Genomic DNA, 18,793 nt, shown 5'->3' on the forward strand with positions numbered 1-18,793 from the left:
GGAAGTAAAAAATAAATTTACAAATATAATTACATAATACATATATAAACCGCTGATCAATTCGCTTTAAATTTATGTGATCAACCAATATTTACACATCATCTGTGGCAATATTAATTTAATAATTTAGTTTGAGATTGTGAGCATGTAAAGTCTTGACTATATCGGGGAAAAGATGGCAGGGAATAAGGAGGTAATCATATCAGAGACGTGGAGGAGAGATCAGAGATGAAGTAGAATAGATGCGGAAGACTGAAGCTATTTGTATAGCAATTTTTTTTTTTATAATGATTTTCGAAGAACTACATATTCAGTGATGTTACGGCGAGAATACTCAAATACACATATGGACAAAGAAGAGATGAAGAGAAACGCTGACATCGAACTGAGACAGAGAGAGAGATGGAGGTAAATAGATGAGATGGGTTGTAAACTTGTATTATACCTCTTTGGTGTATGGTAGACGAACCTATTTTATCCAGCGTGGTATTAAAAACCAGGCTTGATCGTTGCTGGAAGGAACAGTGTCATATCTCTCAATACTCGAACTGATTTTTTCAATTTCTTTGTTCCTGGGACATTTTACATGGTACATTGTCCAGTCAAGATGCAACCTCTTGCCCCTCTGCCTCCCTTGCATATAATGAGAATTATTATTAAAGAGTATGAGTACAAGAAGATAGACCAAGAAGATAGACCTGGAAGCTCGACTGCTGTCTCAGCATTCTTCCAGTATTTGCGGTAAAGGTAAAGGTAAAGATAACCCCACCCCCTTCATATCATTCAACTTGCACTGACTTAACCTAAGATAACCCCAGTCACTACTAATAGGAGTTAATCAGAGTTTAACATATTTGTCATCAATGAAAAATTGAAAACCTACGTTCCATAATTCAGATAATCCTAGAAATGTCCTTTTGTGGTTACAGTTGTATTTTTGTCCTCAGAAAGTACGTATATTTATAGGGCTTCAAGTAATAGAAAAGAAAACATAAATAAAGGGCATTGTTAAAATATAGCTTTCTTTCTCTGTGTTTAGATCTATTGTTTTCATATTTGCCATAATCCTGTCATCTTGCTTGTTCAGAGCAACTGATAGAGAGGTGCAAAAATACACGTGTTACTACTTGTGCTGATCAAAGATCAACGTAGTTACTCCGCTTCCCACTTCAAAACAATAATCATGATAATAGAGGATCGTTAATAATGGCAAGTATCAAAGACAGAAGTCTATTTTAAATTTAACATAAGTGTCGAACTGTCATTCAGAATTGGAACTTTGTTTAATCTGAGACGATAACGGATTCAAACTTCACAGCAGAATTGTTGATGAAGAGTTGGAGTAGGTGTTAGAGTGCTTTGCACACGTTTCTCAAGGAGGGGGTTTGGGTGCTGGTCTGCTGGAGCTGGAGCGACTTCTCCAAAGTTCTGTGACCTACAATCCTACATAATATATTTGTTCATCTGCCCTTCACTTTGTAGACCTTTGGTCCACGTTGACAACCGGTATGCCTTCTCACTCGTCGAAGCCACATCTATGTTGAAGGAACAATCGAAATGGTAGACAATGATTCTGGGACAAACTATCCCAGTGAACTAATACCAGTGTCACGATCATTTACCCAGAACGAAACCCCTTGAAGAACCACCCCATCTTGCAGTGTATCTCCCTCCCATAGAACAATTATCCAATGCACATTCCAATCACCAGGGACTCATACATGTACATAGATGAGTAGTGACTAGTCCAGACTTTTCAGGTATACTTCTCGTCAAAGCTGTATTTGAAGAGCAATCTTTTTCAGGGGACATTCTCTGCTATGGTTTATTATCATTATGGCATTCAAAGAGTAAGACAGCGCATGTGTTTCTCATCTCTACCGGTACCCGGCCTCTTTTTTGTTCGATTCATGGCACTACCCCGTGTACATGTTCCATATTATTTTATTTTTATTCTTACAGTACACAGTACATATCAGAACTACCACCACCTGTTCGCAATTCTAACTCTCAGATTGCCCCCATCCCCTTTTCCATCCCCTTTTCCATCCCCGACCAAGGGCGGAGAGGATAATCAACTTGTGAAATAGTTTACTAATTGCCCTTTTATTTACACTTTAGTTAACCCCTCGTTCAGGCTAGTAAAGTTCATATCTCTACTTTTAGTATGATTATGATACAACGCTATACTTCCTTGGTGAGGAAGTTCTAGAAGATTAGTCCAGCACAACCGAGTTCTGTTTGAAAACGTGGTTGAAAATGCCCACAGCCACAGATTACGTAATTGCATTGTATTCAGAGCGATTGTGTCCACAGGGTTACTGTACTGTTACCTGATATGAAAGAATAGAGCACCAAAACCAATAAGAAACAATAGAGATGGTTACGGTCAGGTAAAGGTCAAATGATTCGTTGTTTCTTATTCCCATGTGTGGATGGCTAATACAGTAAGATTTCCCAAGAGAAGGTTTTGCTCTTCTTTTAAAGTTTAAACTTACTTTTCCAAACAAGACTGGAAATGAATTGATGGTTTGGACCAATGTTTGATGCCAACGTTTTTTTAGTGTTTGTACTTGTAGTACCATATATACACGTATTCATAACTATGTTGAGTGCTGTTGTTTTCACTGAAGGGCATTTCCAGCAAGATTAGTTTCAATTCTATTTTTATTGTCACTTGTCAGCTATATTCCACCAATGCAAAGCATATAACAGTACACAAATGTACAATTAAACACTTAAAATACATGGTTTTAAAAAAAAAGTATTTACATGTAACTGTTCATGTGAACGTACAATTATGTTTTGTAAAGGACAGCTGAGGAAATGCGGAATGCAGTTCATTTGTAACCATTTTTATGTTTCTAAAACCTGAAAATTAACTATCAATTATCATTCTTGTGTATACTGCTCAGGTACTACTGCAGAATATATTTTGACCAGTAGTCCAGAACCGAACTTAACCTTAAAGGGAAAAGATCATTTTCAAAATAATACACTGGAGCTTCCAAGCTTTTTATCTTTCTGAAGGTATATGCACTAAATATGCACACCTATCTGTTTGTTCAGTCAGTAGACGTTCTGTTGACTTTAAAATTGTATAACTTTTACAGCATGCGTATAAGTTATAAATTGTATTCTAGAAACGTGGTCAAACGAAATTGTGCAGATTTGGCCTCAAATATTAAATATTTGCATTTTGATCAGAAGTTCGTGGGATAAGTTTGGAATTTTTCAGATCCGAGCACGCACAAAGTATTTTGTCCTATTTCGTATACCCCGTGATAGCTTGACTATAGCTGTGAATTCTGTGATGGTATTGAATAATCTTTATTAGCACGAACACTTCTGATAGTGAAACGCATGAGCTAATGGTCACATTAACTGTCGGAATTGTATCTTTGTTAAGATATCTAAATTTTACAATGTGTAAGTTTAAGAAGCATGGACATTTGTCCACTAAGCCCTCTCTACTTCATTTCTCCCTGCATGATAATTCACATGCTCAGGTGCTTCATTTCGAGAAGAAAAAAAAATTCCCGTAAAATGCTGTGCAACCTCCTCCAAAGTGTGAATACAATGCAATTTGGCTTCTTGGGCTTTTGCCAAAATTCCTTCAATTGAATTCAATTGTGAGTAGAATTTATGTATTACTACGAGTCTACCACGCTTGAATTATTATTGCAGGATCATAGCAAGGATATCCAACATCAACAGCATGGTTAGTTTAACTGAGTTATATCACAATCATTATGTTAAGTTGACAATGAAATCGTACCACGCTCCAATATTTGTTTCTTCTTTGGGCGCGAGAGGATGCATAATATTGGGTGTAACAGCATTTACAGGAATTAACTTGGATTAACAGCCTTCGTTGGAATAACATGCACATGTTTTGTTTGTCTGTAATAGTTAATGAAATCCGCTTAGAACAATCGTTTGGCCATAACTGTATGTTAACTATAAGGAGGGTATGGTTTGTTAGACTTAAGTTAATCTGAGACGGTAAGGGCAATATTTGCTTTGAAGTAGAATAGTAGATAGCTAATGTTTTCCTCTAGTATTAAACTGAACCAATAAAAAGGAAGGCGTCATTACGCATCATCACCAAGTAGTCTCATACTATCCAGCCCGTCATTGGAATCCGTAAGCAATGTCTATCACAATGCCCGTTGTACACAAGGCGTCTTTTCGATTGCGTTATTGCGTTATTGTCTACGCTAATCGAGAAAAGACGCCATTGGAAGTTTTGAAGCCAAAACATTTTGCCAGTTAATCAACGCAATATTTGCGCTGTTCGTCTTCATTTTCATTCATTCACTTCTTTTATGAGGTCACTCTAAAATGGCGCAGACAAAGACCACGCCAGTCGGCTAACGCAGTCCTGCGTTAGCAAAATGACACCTTGTGTTCAACACTATTCGGTATGATTGTCAACACGAGAAAGCTGAGTTCTGGAATTTTTGGTAATGGTGAAACTTAATCTGAGAGATTTCTTTTGAACGTTTCATTAAATAAATTAAAATACAATCGAGTCAACTAATACAACTGTGAAAATGGGGGGGGGGGGGGGCATTTGAGAGCTTTTTATTCTTGTTACGTCAGTTTGGCAGAATATCACAGGAGGATTTTGTGTCCTCTAAAAGGGTTCACTCTTTAAAGGCCCACTGCACTACTTGTAGCTACTTGCGCCCTCTATATAACAAACGATGCCTAATCGGTGACCATTGGTCCCCCATGATCCTCTTTTTCTTAAGTTAACTGAGAGCTGAGTTGATGAGATAACCACCTGTCCAGTGACCTTGCAGTGCGGTCTAATCCCTCCTGTAAACTACGATAAAAAAACTACGTAAAAACGATAAATGGCTGAAATGATTGGACCAAACTTTCATGTCACAGGTGTATGTTATCCCCATATACATATTTCGGTGTACTGTGAACTTGCCTTTCGACTATTTTGTTTCACATTTCAATCTCTTGACCAAAACTTAACGTTAGAGAGCTGTTAACTGATTTTCTGCAATGTGTTCTTCATAAAGACGTTCGTAATTATGTTGAAACTGGTGGGGTTATTGCTAAGCCTATAAGCCTAGTTATTGCTCTTTTACGATCTTACAATACTCCATGGGTAAGTGAGTAGCCGGGTGGAATAGATTTTTGCCCCCTATGATCCTATCTAGAACAAACACACTCACATTTTGGACGATAATGGGCATAACATATTTTGGTATGATGTTAGCCTTTGACCTTGTACTCGAGACAGATTGACCTCAACAATGGTCTGATTCTGTAGGCTTGTGTCAAGGCGATATATCCCGAAACTTGTGTAGCCCTCCTTATCTATACTAGCTCCCAGTCTAAGGGTCTAATTGAGTCGAGTATTTCCTTTACCAGAGAATTGTAGGCAATTTACTAATGTGACATCCTGTAGAGAAGTTTGTCCTTAAACTCCCATATTGGTCAAACACCTTTCATTGCTGATGGTGCGATGAACTTGTTTAACAGCGGACCTACAATACTGTAGGCAAATGATTTTGCACTTTTTAAAGTGCACCTTACCCCTGTCAAATGCCCATTTCCCACATTTCCTACTTTTATCATTCGGACTGGACATTAGGGAATTATACACATACGAGGAGATTAGGCATATCTCTTTTAATTGAGAGAGGAGGAAATAACTAATTTCGCTTTGAAGCCAGGCTAACCGTGCTCGTCTTTAATTGACAACATGCTGTTTTCAAGTAGGGACCTCTCCCTGGTTCAAGCTAGTCTGAGTAGTCTGCAGGCACAGACACTAATTTGACACTTTGCCACAATTCATAAAGCCTTGAGCAGAGCCTAGCTCTGTCCGCTTCTAGCTGTGTCAAATCATGGTCAAACAAGACCTTGTCCGAAGCAGCTAAAGTACAAACTCCATGCAGTATGCCGTCGGTATAGTCTCACACCGTAGACACTGTTATGCACTGCAACTGACAGGGGTTTGTGCATGCAAACTAAGTATCAATAATCAAGCATGTTTTCAAGGAGTTCTCGTATTTCATATCTCCCGTTTATCTGACCATGAACCCTACCAGTACCAGGAAAATACAATCAGTTATGCAAATTTTAGAAACACTGAACAAAGAATTGATGTTTGAACAGAGATGGGCAATTTGGCTTGCAGGCCTAATCCCAGTGAACTGATAACGATTAAAAGATTAATTAAGATTAACGTTTGATAGGAGCCAAGAGGGCGTTAACGTATAATGACTTCTGGCTCCAAAAAGACTACACCACTTCGTTTTATTCTTTGCTTGAGTAAAGTACAGAGTTTGAAATTTTGAAGAATTCGGGGCCTCTCATAAGGGGTAATACTAGATCGATGCAATGCCTTTTTGGTAAGGCATCAATCCCGATCACTAAGTCCCTCGGATAGGGCTTAACGTTTTGATTGAAATGGTACAGACTCCTGCCACAGAGATCGTGAACTTAGAGTAACTTTAACAGGTGGAAGAAATCGTCGTTCTCGCTTGAGATAGGGGGGTCACGCCTCAATGTATCATATGTAATTATCGCTATTGGCTTCCCATTACGTAACTAATTCGTCATAGAATTAGAAGGAAGTTAATATGATAATTTGGGGTGAACCTGAAACTAAGTTCATTGTACTGAAACTTAAAAGGTCACATAGAGCTTTAGTCATGGGTAAAGGAAAAATCACCTACCGAAATTGACAGTGAATGATGATCACAAGATCAACCCAATGTTATGCAAAAATCTTCTTTCAAACATTCATATAATAAAAGTAAAACAGACAATGGTAACATATTATTTAAAGGCATCGTTTAACAGTGTTAAATCTGCGATGCACGGTCCTACATGTTATCAGTGTCTGTGATATGGTGTAATATTGAATTGAATATTGAAGCCCTAAACAAATTGCGCTTCAAAATGATCATGAAGTGCCTCAAAAAGTAAAAATCTTTGAGTGACCGGTTTTACCATACTCGCAGCATGAGCTAAATCTAGGATTTTGTTTCAAAATTTGAAACAAAGTTACCGGATCCCTTTAAGACATAAAAATAGGCTTCGTAATCCGTGCTTAGATGATAGATCATAGATATACTATAACAGTTATTGGTGACAGATATATATCCCTGCTCTGTGTATACAAAAAGACGCATATAAGCAGGTATATAAACTCACATATCCCTGATATAAGGCTACATATGAAGGACTATACAAGCATATTTCTTCATAATTTTGGTCCAACTTGTAAACCCTTTCTAATAATGATTAACAATATTTTGAGAGCAATCATTTTTATGGAACATTGCTACCCTAATAGACTACTTGAGAATAAAAAGGAGAGTGCTCACACGCAGCTATAACAAATTGTATTCTCTATTGATAAAACGACGTTCGTCACAACCAGGAGGTTTTTGAAAAATAAATATTCCTATTGTGCTCAAATATGTTTCCTTCTTTCCTTTCAACCCAAACCGTTCTTACCAACCCTGTTGATCCAACTATTGTAACTCCTGATCAATGTCTACTCAAACGGCTTTATAAGCGATAGTTAGGCAATTTCTAAAGAACGCATACCGTGATTGCTCATGTAGTACACGATGTATTTCATTTTCATTCATGCCCCTAAAATGCATTTCCTTTGCTTGTTTCTCGAAACGCGTCATTTGACGCACAAAAACCTAGGTTTGACGACAAACCTCCTTTGTGAATTCGGGCCATGATGTGTGAACATGGTATAATTATAGGGAAGGAAAGGAATTCACAAAATAAAATCTGCACATTCAAACTCACGCAGTGTTGGTATCACTATCAAAATCAAATCAAGATAAAACTTAGTACCGGTCATACATTGTGAAAGGAACTGTTTAGAAATTAATGGGAAAGGTTAATTATGTATTGACAAAGTTTTGGAAAATTTTGAAAATTGGGTGGATAGTTATTCTTTACAATTTTGATAAATTTGGATGCCCCTGTGGATGAATTATCAGCACTAAAAAATTTAGGCCATAAAACATTTCTGCTCTCGAGAAAAATTGAATATAAACATTTACCGGTGCTCCCGGTAGGAAAATTTTGATAAATTTCAAATGGCGCCTACGGCCGTACAATAGTTGCGACCATGAAAATCTCAGAATATGTAGTTGTGATATATAATTTCCAAAGGGGAATAGCTAATCGGTCGATTTTAGTCAAGAAACATTGTTTTAAAGCTTAATTAAAATCTTGAACTTGAATCTTTAGACACGATTTCAACCGCGACAACGATCACTGAATATTGTAGGATCTCAAATGCCTCCAATATGTTCATTGAACCAAATTAATGACCCCATACTAAAACTTAGTATTACATGTACCTTTAAGGAGTCAGGACAGCTGTGTCTTTTGAGGTACAGTAATTGTGTCATCAGCCTGACAAGATATATTTACTGGGCCTTGCTGAAAGTCACATTGATGTACATGTACATGTACAATGACAAGTTAAAGGCCCACTGCACTACTTGTAGCTACTTGCGCCCTCTATATAACAAACAATGCCTAATCGGTGACCATTGGTCCCCCATGATCCTCTTTTTCTTATGTTAACTGAGAGCTGAGTTGATGAGATAACCACCTGTCCAGTGACCTTGCAGGGCGCTCTAATCCCTCCTGTAAACTATGGCAGATAAGCTTTAAGACTACACACACTGGCATGAGACGTTGGTAGTTGTGAACTATTTCTTGTCATGTTTTAAGCATGGTTGCACTTCCAGAGAAGCCCTTTTCATGGGACATTTGCATTTATAATATTATTCAATACTGAAATAAAGAAAACTATGAAGTTAACAAATTATTTGTTCACCTTCACTAATACCAGAACTTGTCATTTAAGGTCGTGCCGATTTGATTCGTAATTCGCTAGTCGTTTAATATTTGTAATGCTAAAGTATTTCATGGATCTAGCTGAAAATAAATGATGAGAATCTCGCCTTCTGTGATTAGTTCAAGTTTGGGTCCATTCTCTTATCTCGCCAATTGATATTACCCTCACGCATGTCTTGCATACTTCCAACACTTCGAGATCTTGGTGACCCGAGTGTCACTCGGCCATTAGTAGCACCTGTCATTGTTAACACGAGATAACATATGAGAAAAAGTTAGATTCGAATAGTAATTTATGAAATATAGAGATAAAATTCATTTCTGGTTTGATCTGCTTTTCATTGGTAACCATTACATGTGCTTTTAGTTCTGTTAGAGATGCCTTTGAGTGGTTTTTCATTTTAAAAAGATATGTTTTATTCAGAAATGATCCAGTTGTGGGTTCACCGTGAAACATGTCAGACATGCTATTGGAAGACATCTCTTCGGCGCTACTATCATTTGCTTCTACGTGTCGTATTTATAATGTTTTAAAGGAAGGAGACTACTAGAAGGGGTTTTAGACGTTTCAATTCCAAGGTCTGAAGGAGACTGATTTATTCATCTGTAAGTTAGTCGTTCTTGACGTTGCACGAGCTTATTCAGAGAAGTGATTCCTGGTTTAGGAAAAGACAATGGGACGACGACGACGTCTAACGGTGAACAGCGCAATCGAGGCGGGGCTCGACCAGATCACCGGCGAATCCCTCAATGACCCTGATAAGGTTGGCCTCAAACGTGAGATCGGCCTCGTGGGCGGGGTCACCATCAACGTCGGCAACATCATCGGCTCGGGAATCTTCCTCACTCCCAAGGGCGTGTTCATGGGTGTTGGCTCCGTGGGCGGGTCCCTGATCATTTGGGCGATCAGTGGGATGTTTTCCTTGATTGGCGCTCTCTGTTTCGCCGAGCTCGGTCTTTCGATCCCCTCGTCGGGTGGCCATTACGCCTACATCAAGGCGGCGTTCGGCGACCTCCTCTCTTTTCTCTACATCTGGATATCCATGGTGTTGATGTTGCCAGCCCAGCAGGCTGTCATATGCATGGTCTTCGGCCAATATCTTCTAGAAGCCTTTCTTCCTGCTGAAGACCCCTGCTACGCCATATACGTCTGGCTTCCAACCGTCATCCTTTGTAATATTTGTGTCGGTAAGCAATACGTAGAATATATTAACGTCCATTTTGGAGCCAGAAGGGCGTTAACTCAAATCATTTTAGACAGAGTTATTGCCCTTCCGGCTCCAAAGAGATCATTCTGGTTTCTGTTCTTACATTTCCACAGACTCCTTCATATTTTCTACAATATCATGATATGTAGTACACCTAAGCTAAAAAAAGTCAAGAAATCGTATACCGGTACTGTCTTGTTGGATAACCCAAGGTTAGGCTAGTAGAAGGCAGGCGATGAACATTCTAGGGATACAAAGGGATGTGAAAAATTGGGATAGATAAAACAAAAAAGGTATGAGGAGAGGGTTGAGAATAAGAAAAAATCAAAGAGAGAGAAAGAGAAGGGATGCTGGAAGTTGAATAGATTGAATAAGGAGGATATGAAGGGTTGTGGGAATAAGAAAAGGTCAAAACAGAGAGGGGTTATAGAAGTGTGGAAACTGGAATAAATCGAAGGAGAGGAATGAGAAAGGTGTTGACATTGGAAGAGATTGTAGTAGCACAAAGGGTGTTATAACTGGAAGAGACAATTCGGTGCTCTAACTTGATTAGTTCGAAAGACATGTAGAGAGGGATGAGAAGGGGTTTATGCATTTGAAGAGACTGAAATCGAGGAACGGAGAGGAGTGTATGCATCGAAAGAGATCAAAATGGAAGGGAACTAAGAAGGGGTGGCTCAATTGGAAGTTATGAAAAGAGGCAAGTGGCGGTGTTTGAATGGAAAGGGGCGACAAGGGCTGCTTGAATGAGATCGAAAGAAAGGGATGGAAATTTGAAGAGATCTGGGGGGGGGCGTTTCGTGAAACAATTAGGCGGTGGTTTTCACCGACTAGTATCATTTTCACTGACAATTCTATTGTCACCGATTATTTTCCAGGCCTCTGATTGGTCAAATTTAGTCAGTGCTGAGTGCTGGCCAAATTGTCGGTGAAAACTACCGACTAATTGTTTCATGAAACGCCCCCGGAAGAGAGTGAGAATAGGAGGTATGGGCGTTGATTCATACGAGGGTTTTTGTTTGTACGACCTGTGACATGTATACAAAAAGTGTCATGCATTACTGTCTATCATATTTGCGTTCAGTTGTAGAGCAACTACCTTCTGGACAATCACCCCGAAAAACTGTTTCCTTCGGACAGCTACCTCCGGAATACTACCTGATGGTAATTACCACCTTGCAATATACCTCGGATTCAAACAATTACTCCGATGTGACTGAAAGAGAGAGAGGGGGGGGGGGGAGAAAGATGAGCAATTGCCCTTGACCATGTTTCCTATTGAGAAGCCATTGTGGGTTGATTTGATACTCCAAATTCTTGCTTCCTCTGGCCTCGAAATTATATACATCTTGGTTTGAAAATAGAATTTAAAATTGATGCCAGTTTCCGCCATTTGTTCCTCTATTGGTGACATTGGTGAAATAGGCTATTTCATAATGTAACCAAAATACCAAATTTATACTTAGGTGCCTCGATTTTATTCACCTGTTATCGAGTAAACTCCGAGTATGGTAAACTTGATTCTCAAGCCAAATGCAGTTCCAAAGTCAAATAACTGAGCTGTGTCATATCTAGGACATGTTATAAGTCGCGTCAATTTGTTAGTAAACAATGTTACTGCATTGTGTAAAGGACTATCAATACAAGTTTGGTAGGGCTAATCGATTTAAAGTCCATATTTATTTTTTATTCTTATAAGGTATTAATACATTGTATGTATTGTAATTATCGTTGTTAAACGATTTAGAGCCATTTCGTTAAATGTGGCTTTCATGTTTAATCGTCTCGTCACACCTCTCTTGAAATGGCCTTTAGATTGTCGGTAAAAGGGGAAAAACTTCTAGATTTACACGCCAATTTATATAAGTTTTAAGCACTTCTGTACTTAAAAACACTAGTCTTATTTGACATTTCATGATGACGAGGAACAGGGGAGTACTAGCTATTAGGGCGCAGGGTAATGTGCCCCAGTCAAATATCGAAAATATGAGGAGGGAGATTAAAAAGTGAAAGTGTTGAGGAAGGGAGAGGGGAAGGGCAACGTGAAAAGAAGTGATACAACATTCCTCTCACACCCTTCCCTTACTCAGTCACCTTTTGGTCACATTTTATCCATCTAATTTGTTGGTTTTCCCCTCCCTCACTCCTCTCCCCCCCCCCCCCCCCCCCCTCACTCCTCTCCCCCCTCAATGGCTAGACCCACATTTCGCCACTTTTACTAAAATTAGAATTAGCTGTAGACTGGTTGTATCGGGAAGTGTTTTGTTAACCGTTCAATTGAGTTTAAAGATAAAGGTGAGTTCTGGTTTTTAAAAAAGAAAATGAATTCTCACAGAATCAAACGAAACTTACACTGAATGTTCAAGATTACAAATAAATGTCATTTGCCAAACAATTTTGGTAGAAAATGTACACTGGCTGAGTAATGAGCATAGAAAGCTAAGGAAATCAAGGTTAGTAGCCCCGTTACCATTTGTGTAGTCCCATATACGTCTTTCTGTGTACAGTGCTTGTTACTTTACCAAGACTGGGTCAATTTTATTATGATTTTGATGACTCCAGAACTTTGCAGTTCACACCAATACTTACGTGCTACATGATCAACTTTTTCTGATCCTTTCCACACCTTTTCCTGATCCTTTCCACACCTTTTCTTTCACAATGCAATCGGATGACCAGACTCACCTTTATCTTTAAGGGCATAGCAAATGATTAGTCTGGAGGCTAGACACTCGAGGCCTTTAGAACTGTTGACAATGGTCATTGTCTTCCGATTGTCTTCATCAAGGTGATGAGGGTTTAATAGCAGACGATACTTTCATTTCCTTGGTTTTAGGCCGACATGACAGTGAGTTTCCTGACGCTGTGACCTCTGATTCGGAGTCTATGAACTAACAAATGGACGGGTACAGGGGCCAAGAGGGACGCGACCCGACCCTTCCACTCTCCATAAATATGTTGAAAAAGAAGTCCCTTTATTTTAGAGGGGGAGGGGATAAGCCTTTCTTTCCAGGTATTTAAGAGGCTGGAGGAAAACATGAAAGTCGCAGGGCAAGGTTTCGTCTGATTTTGTTTGGGGGTGGGGGGGGGGGGCAATTCTCCACCCCCCCCCCCCCCCACCCCCGCACGTTTACCGAAATAGCCGGAGAGCACAGAAAAGTTAATTGCCGGGAAACAAAGCCTATGAGGATCTGGATAGAAAGTTTCATGTTCCACCTCTTTCGACAATGCTGGTTTTCATGTGACCCATGAACTTGATAAAAAAGGGGCCCTGGCTATCTTATCTATACAGGTGTTGTAGAATTAGACAACTCCTGTTTTGTTCGTTTGAGGGAGGGGACGTGAAAGAGATCGTGAGAGGAAATAAAATTGTACAAGTTATTAAAACATTGCAGGAGATATTTGTGGCAAAAATAGTTATTTTCTGACTGGTTGCCCGACAAAAATGAATAATAATACACCAGACGGATTTATGCGATTGTATTGTATGATCATATTCCAACGGCAATAATTGCTCCGCAGTCAATTTCTTACATTAGTCGAATTCCCAACTCTAACCCTATTCCCTACAAGCAACACCAAGGAGATTTGAGGCGAATAATCCTAGTTTAAAATCAATTCCTCAAACCCTCGACCAAGACTGTCACTCCTGATGTACCTGTGAATAACGGAATAGCATCCAAGAATAAACTTTACGAACTTTAAAACTTGTTGGGCGACAATAATTGCTCGCCCGTCGAATTCACGAGTTTAACCCTGAACCCAGCACTGAATCTAGCTCAAAATCTGCCCCAAACCATCATCCAATACCGTACTTTGTGACGCCCCCTCGAAGATCGACCTACATTCTGAAGGAAAAAAAGATAATAGACTCCACCATAAAGTCCACGAATCAACGTAACGAACTTCAATACAGCTGATACCCATCATGTTCAAAAGCGATAACAATGTTACGCAAACATTAAACAATGGTATTGTGTACATATATTTGAGACAGGTCAATATCATTAGTTAAGTTGACGAAGCAAGTGCGGTGTTCAGCTGATTATTTCTCATGATGAATTGGGGAAACGTGTGATAACGTATTAACGAGGTCTTGAGTGTGTTTAAATGGAAACTTTGATCTCTTTAAAGACAGTGTAGAGATCTATAAACGGTTAGATTCCCTGTTCTGGTTATTCCCATGAAAAGAAGGCGAAGAATATCATCGGAACGATGTCAGATGGAGAAAAAAAAATCTCAAAGGCGTATCCGGCGTAGCCCCCACCACCATCACCACCACCATCCCCACCACCATCCACTTGTTGTTATTTGGAGGAGGCAAAAGGGGGCGTAATTCGGGCACACAATGATGTAAATTTACCTTTAAAAAATAAATAAATGCACATGGTACCATATTTTGTGAAGAAGCCACACCATTTTGGCATTTGAACGTGTAGACACTAGACACTCTATTTACTGATTAAGTAAAACTTCAGTCCCAAGATATGAAATTATTTCTAGTTTGCTATTTTAACCATTCTTTTCTGCCCATTACTCTTCAAAATATTGAGTTTATAATTCCTTTCTGTCACGCAGATAATAAAGATACATGTTTATAGTCATCGATTTGTTCTTGTTGACTCATTTTCATTATTCTTGACAGCTTTATGGACTGTTTTTCAGATTCCGACTTCTATGCATTTGTTACTTTATTTTGTATAGGTGTTCAAACAATAATACTGATATAAATACCAAGTAGCCCTTTGACATAGCTTCTATAAACACTATTTTTATTGCATCCATTGTTACCGTAAGTGGCACGACGCGGCTCGTGTGGGAGAGGGGGACACCCCAATACTTCCCCCAATGAATAAAATGAAAATGATACACGTCATCGCATAGGGGAATGATGCTGGATAGATCTTGTCGTATTACGTTCCATATCTTCTTTCCCTTACCTCCCCCTTGTCTATTATTTCCTCCCTTTTGTAATTCGAAGGGGGCAAGTGCCCCCATGCCCCTCCGTAGCAACGCCATTACATGGACTCTGCACTCTGAGATAAGATGGTATTTACACGCCCTCTTTCAATGACAAGCACTGTGTTATTAACGTACCATTGTTTTACTTTGGAAGGATGAACGGGGTCTTGGTTAAACACTGATAAAGCTGTAAAAAAACACATCTACACTCTAAGCAGATTAACATACGGAATATTCAAAGTTAAAGATAAACTTGAGTTCTAGTAATGCGATTGCATTGTGAAAGAAAAGGTGTGGAATGGATCAGAAAAGTTGATCATATAGCATGTAAGTAATGGTGTGTAGTGCAAGGTTCTGGAGTCACCAAAATCATCATAAATTTGGCAAAGTCTTGGTAAAGTAACAATCACTTACACAGAAAAATGTATATGGGACAACACACTTGGTGTCGGGGCTAGTACTACCCTGATTTCCTTATCTTTCTATGCTCATTACTCAGCCAGTATACATTTTCTTCCAAAATTGTTTGGCACATGACATTTATTTGTAATCTTGAACATTCAGTGTAAGTTTCGTTAGATTCTGTGAGAATTAATTTTCTTTTTTACCAGAACTCAAGTTTATCTTTAAAGTACCTTTAGGGGGTCAGCCAACCTCTACTCACAGGGGAGATGTAGGTGTGAGGGAATGTACCTTGCCTCACTGACAAAAAGAATTATGTTTGAAAACATGGTCCCAGTCATTTAGTTTATGACTGTTGCGCCTTTCCAAGTTTCCAGTAAATATCATACAATCATTAACTATGATATGAACATGTGTATACATTGCATGACGTAAATTCATGGCTAATTACTTCCAGACTAAATTTAGGTGAGAAAATATTAAGTTTCAAGGCTATACCACGAAATACAGCATTATTAACTCTCCTACTCATGCCGATCATAATGCTAGTGGCGCAAGTTTACAAGGCGTATCGAATAAATGTTATTGGCCTTGGCAGATCGGGTGTTATTAAAAATAATAATGATAGTTCGTTCTTTTATAGCGCATTTCAGGACCACAGACCCTCTCAAAGCGCTTTGCAATGTAGAATGTTTACATAATTACTGGAAACATTCATCAAAAAATATGATTATACTCTTTTCATATTACAATGTAGTAGGAGGAGCAGGAGGCGGACAAAAAGGAGAAGGAGGAGGGGAAGAAGAAGAAAAAATAGAAGAATAAGAATTTTGCAAATTAAAAGTGAGAATACACAATCGCCAAAGCTTTCAAAAGGGGGGGGGGGGTCAGCAACCTATTGTACTGCCCACTTCAATAGTGAATGGACAAGGCTATTGCACCATGGACCTACTACTGATTGCACTGAACTGATTGAAAGCTTACCGAGGCTTTCCCGACAGAGCAACAAAAGTTATTTATGCAGAATTGGATTAACTCGTCACTGGGTCCCCAGAAATTAAACCATCCATAACTTTGAATACGTTAGTAAACCGGTATATTGCGCAAGGTTTATTTCCCAAACGATCATGTTTTCAATCAAATATAAAAACTGCTGCTACGTCGATATTCGGGCATGGGACGTGAGATGCCCCAGAATGGATAATACTTCCGACATGACATGACATAGATACGTTAATGAGTTTAGGTACTCGCAAAAAATAACTCCGTGGTGCTCCGTCGGTTCCATTCAGAATAATTCTAGCCCGTTCTAATCGCCATATTCGGGAAGACGGGTTCGCAAACCTACCCGTGCCATCCAGACACGAGGGGGGGGGGGGGTCGGGGGTCCTGCGTGCCATAGCAATGGGGATGCCCCCATTCCACGTGCAAGTCCTCGTTCATACTCATCCGGCCTTTATTTGACTGGATATATTGTGGGCTAGTGCGGATTCAGTAACCTCTGCCGCCCGGGGGTAGAGGAGAGCACTCGACCGAAAAAGAATAATTAAAATGATATTTTCATGGCAATAGTTCACGTGCTTTGGGAGTCTAAAATTGCTGTCGGGGGCACAGTAAAGCGACACAATCTTCCTTTGTATTTGATTGATAATCATTTTAAGGTATGGCAGATTGGGATTTAGAGTGGAAGGCCCCTTTGTTCTCCACAGTCATCACAGTGTATGAAGCAAACACAAAATAGGTTGTCGCGAGTTTGCATGTAAAACCACTGATCCACAGCAGTGTTTTCCTCTGATTGTTGCTAGGAAAATGTTCAATATTTTCATCAGATAAAACAAAAAATATTTTAAAAAGCTGTAAAGTGGAAACCCGTTAGAATTGTGACGTTCTTTTTCGACGTTATAAGCACTTCTGTAGTCGAAATAGAATTGACATTCTGCAGCATGCATTCCAAAATACTTTAAGCATGATTTGTGTATTTAACGGTTGCTCCTTATCAACACTTTTCTCCTGTTATTTTCTCATGTGGAGGAGTGAATTTGATTTTGCAGTGGCATATGGTGATGACAGGCTTATTAAAAACGCAGCCAACTAGAGCGACAACGTCATAACACCTTGATTGTGACGTCATCGTCTTTGAAGAATGGCGAAATATATTGATTTGACAACCCATGAAATAACAGCAAAATATCAACTTTAACTCATCCATGTTGTTCTTATTCTTGAACAACAGCTACTGTATTTGAAAATCTACATTGCAGCCATTTGATATTTGTGCATTTATAAAATGTTAACATTTAAAAGTGTGTTCTGTTAGAGGTCGAATTTGGGATTGAATTTCCTGTTTTCAGATTTCACGCTTCTACATATTCAATTGTAACAAACATCGGTGCATGGCTATATTGAATTAACCCCTACTTTCACCGCCGTTATACTTATACATGATTCTCCTAATACTGCTCACGATGTGTTAATATTAACAGTTTGACACCAACTGATATTTCAATTTGTATCACCATGACTACTACTTGTCAGTATAGTTGTAATGTTGCTGGTACTTGTAAAATTGAGTAATCGAGAAATTGTAAAATTAGGACCGGAATCCTCTCTGCTAACCCACTGATAGAGCCGGGTGGTATTGATTTTTCCTATATCTTCAAATGCTGGGCGGGCAGGGTGTATACGCCAGTATTACTTTTAATGCTAATGATGATTTATATATATTACCGCTGCTTTTACTACCGTTATCCTAATGTTCTGTTACTTCTCACTTCTCACTTCATTGACAATAACTACCATTACTGCAATATTTTCCTACAACTTGTACAATCAAGGAGCTTCAATGTCATTGCTGCTACGTCTGTTCCTAATTACAGAGGGAATCAACCATAAGAAATAGAACATTTGATTGAATATATAGAAGCAGTAAAATTATGATAGGGACATTCTGATAACAATCTGCTCAAAAACTTATCGAAGAACATGTGTAAATATAACCAGCCACGGGGGGGGGGGGGGGTGTTTATTTTGCCTTGTTATGGGCCTCTGAGCATGCCTGGTAAGTTGTTTGGGGTCACGAAAGGTCACGCCCATAATGTGTATCACACGCAACGATTCTGGACAATATGAACTTGAATCGCACGCAGTCTCTGCATGAATGAAATAGAGGAAATAGTTTGCATACACAGACCCTTGTCCGCCGGAAGTGCGTGACATAGTGTCTGAGCAGTTGAAACACTACCCGCGGCAATCCTCCAGCGATCCGATTACGAGTCAATGGCAGTTATATTAAAATAATATGAATATCTAAACAAACATCATGTGACTGATTTAGGATCTAAATAATGATAAGA

General features: G+C 39.1%; 1 protein-coding gene and 1 long non-coding RNA gene across 2 annotated transcripts in view; one reads left to right on the forward strand and one right to left on the reverse strand.

Annotated features, from left to right (window-relative positions):
• LOC580370 (Y+L amino acid transporter 2) overlaps positions 1-18,793 on the forward strand; it is a 41,807-nt gene that overhangs the window by 1,119 nt on the left and 21,895 nt on the right. The window lies entirely within an intron of this gene.
• Positions 214-866, reverse strand: LOC105442610. Its single transcript, XR_972461.2, has 2 exons — positions 804-866; positions 214-258 (listed from the first exon to the last, which is right to left on the reverse strand). It is a non-coding gene; the product is annotated as an uncharacterized LOC105442610 (long non-coding RNA).

The sequence above is a fragment of the Strongylocentrotus purpuratus genome, unplaced genomic scaffold (genome assembly GCF_000002235.5).
Source record: "Strongylocentrotus purpuratus isolate Spur 01 unplaced genomic scaffold, Spur_5.0 spur5_scaffold_15, whole genome shotgun sequence".
Lineage (NCBI taxonomy): Eukaryota > Metazoa > Echinodermata > Echinoidea > Camarodonta > Strongylocentrotidae > Strongylocentrotus > Strongylocentrotus purpuratus.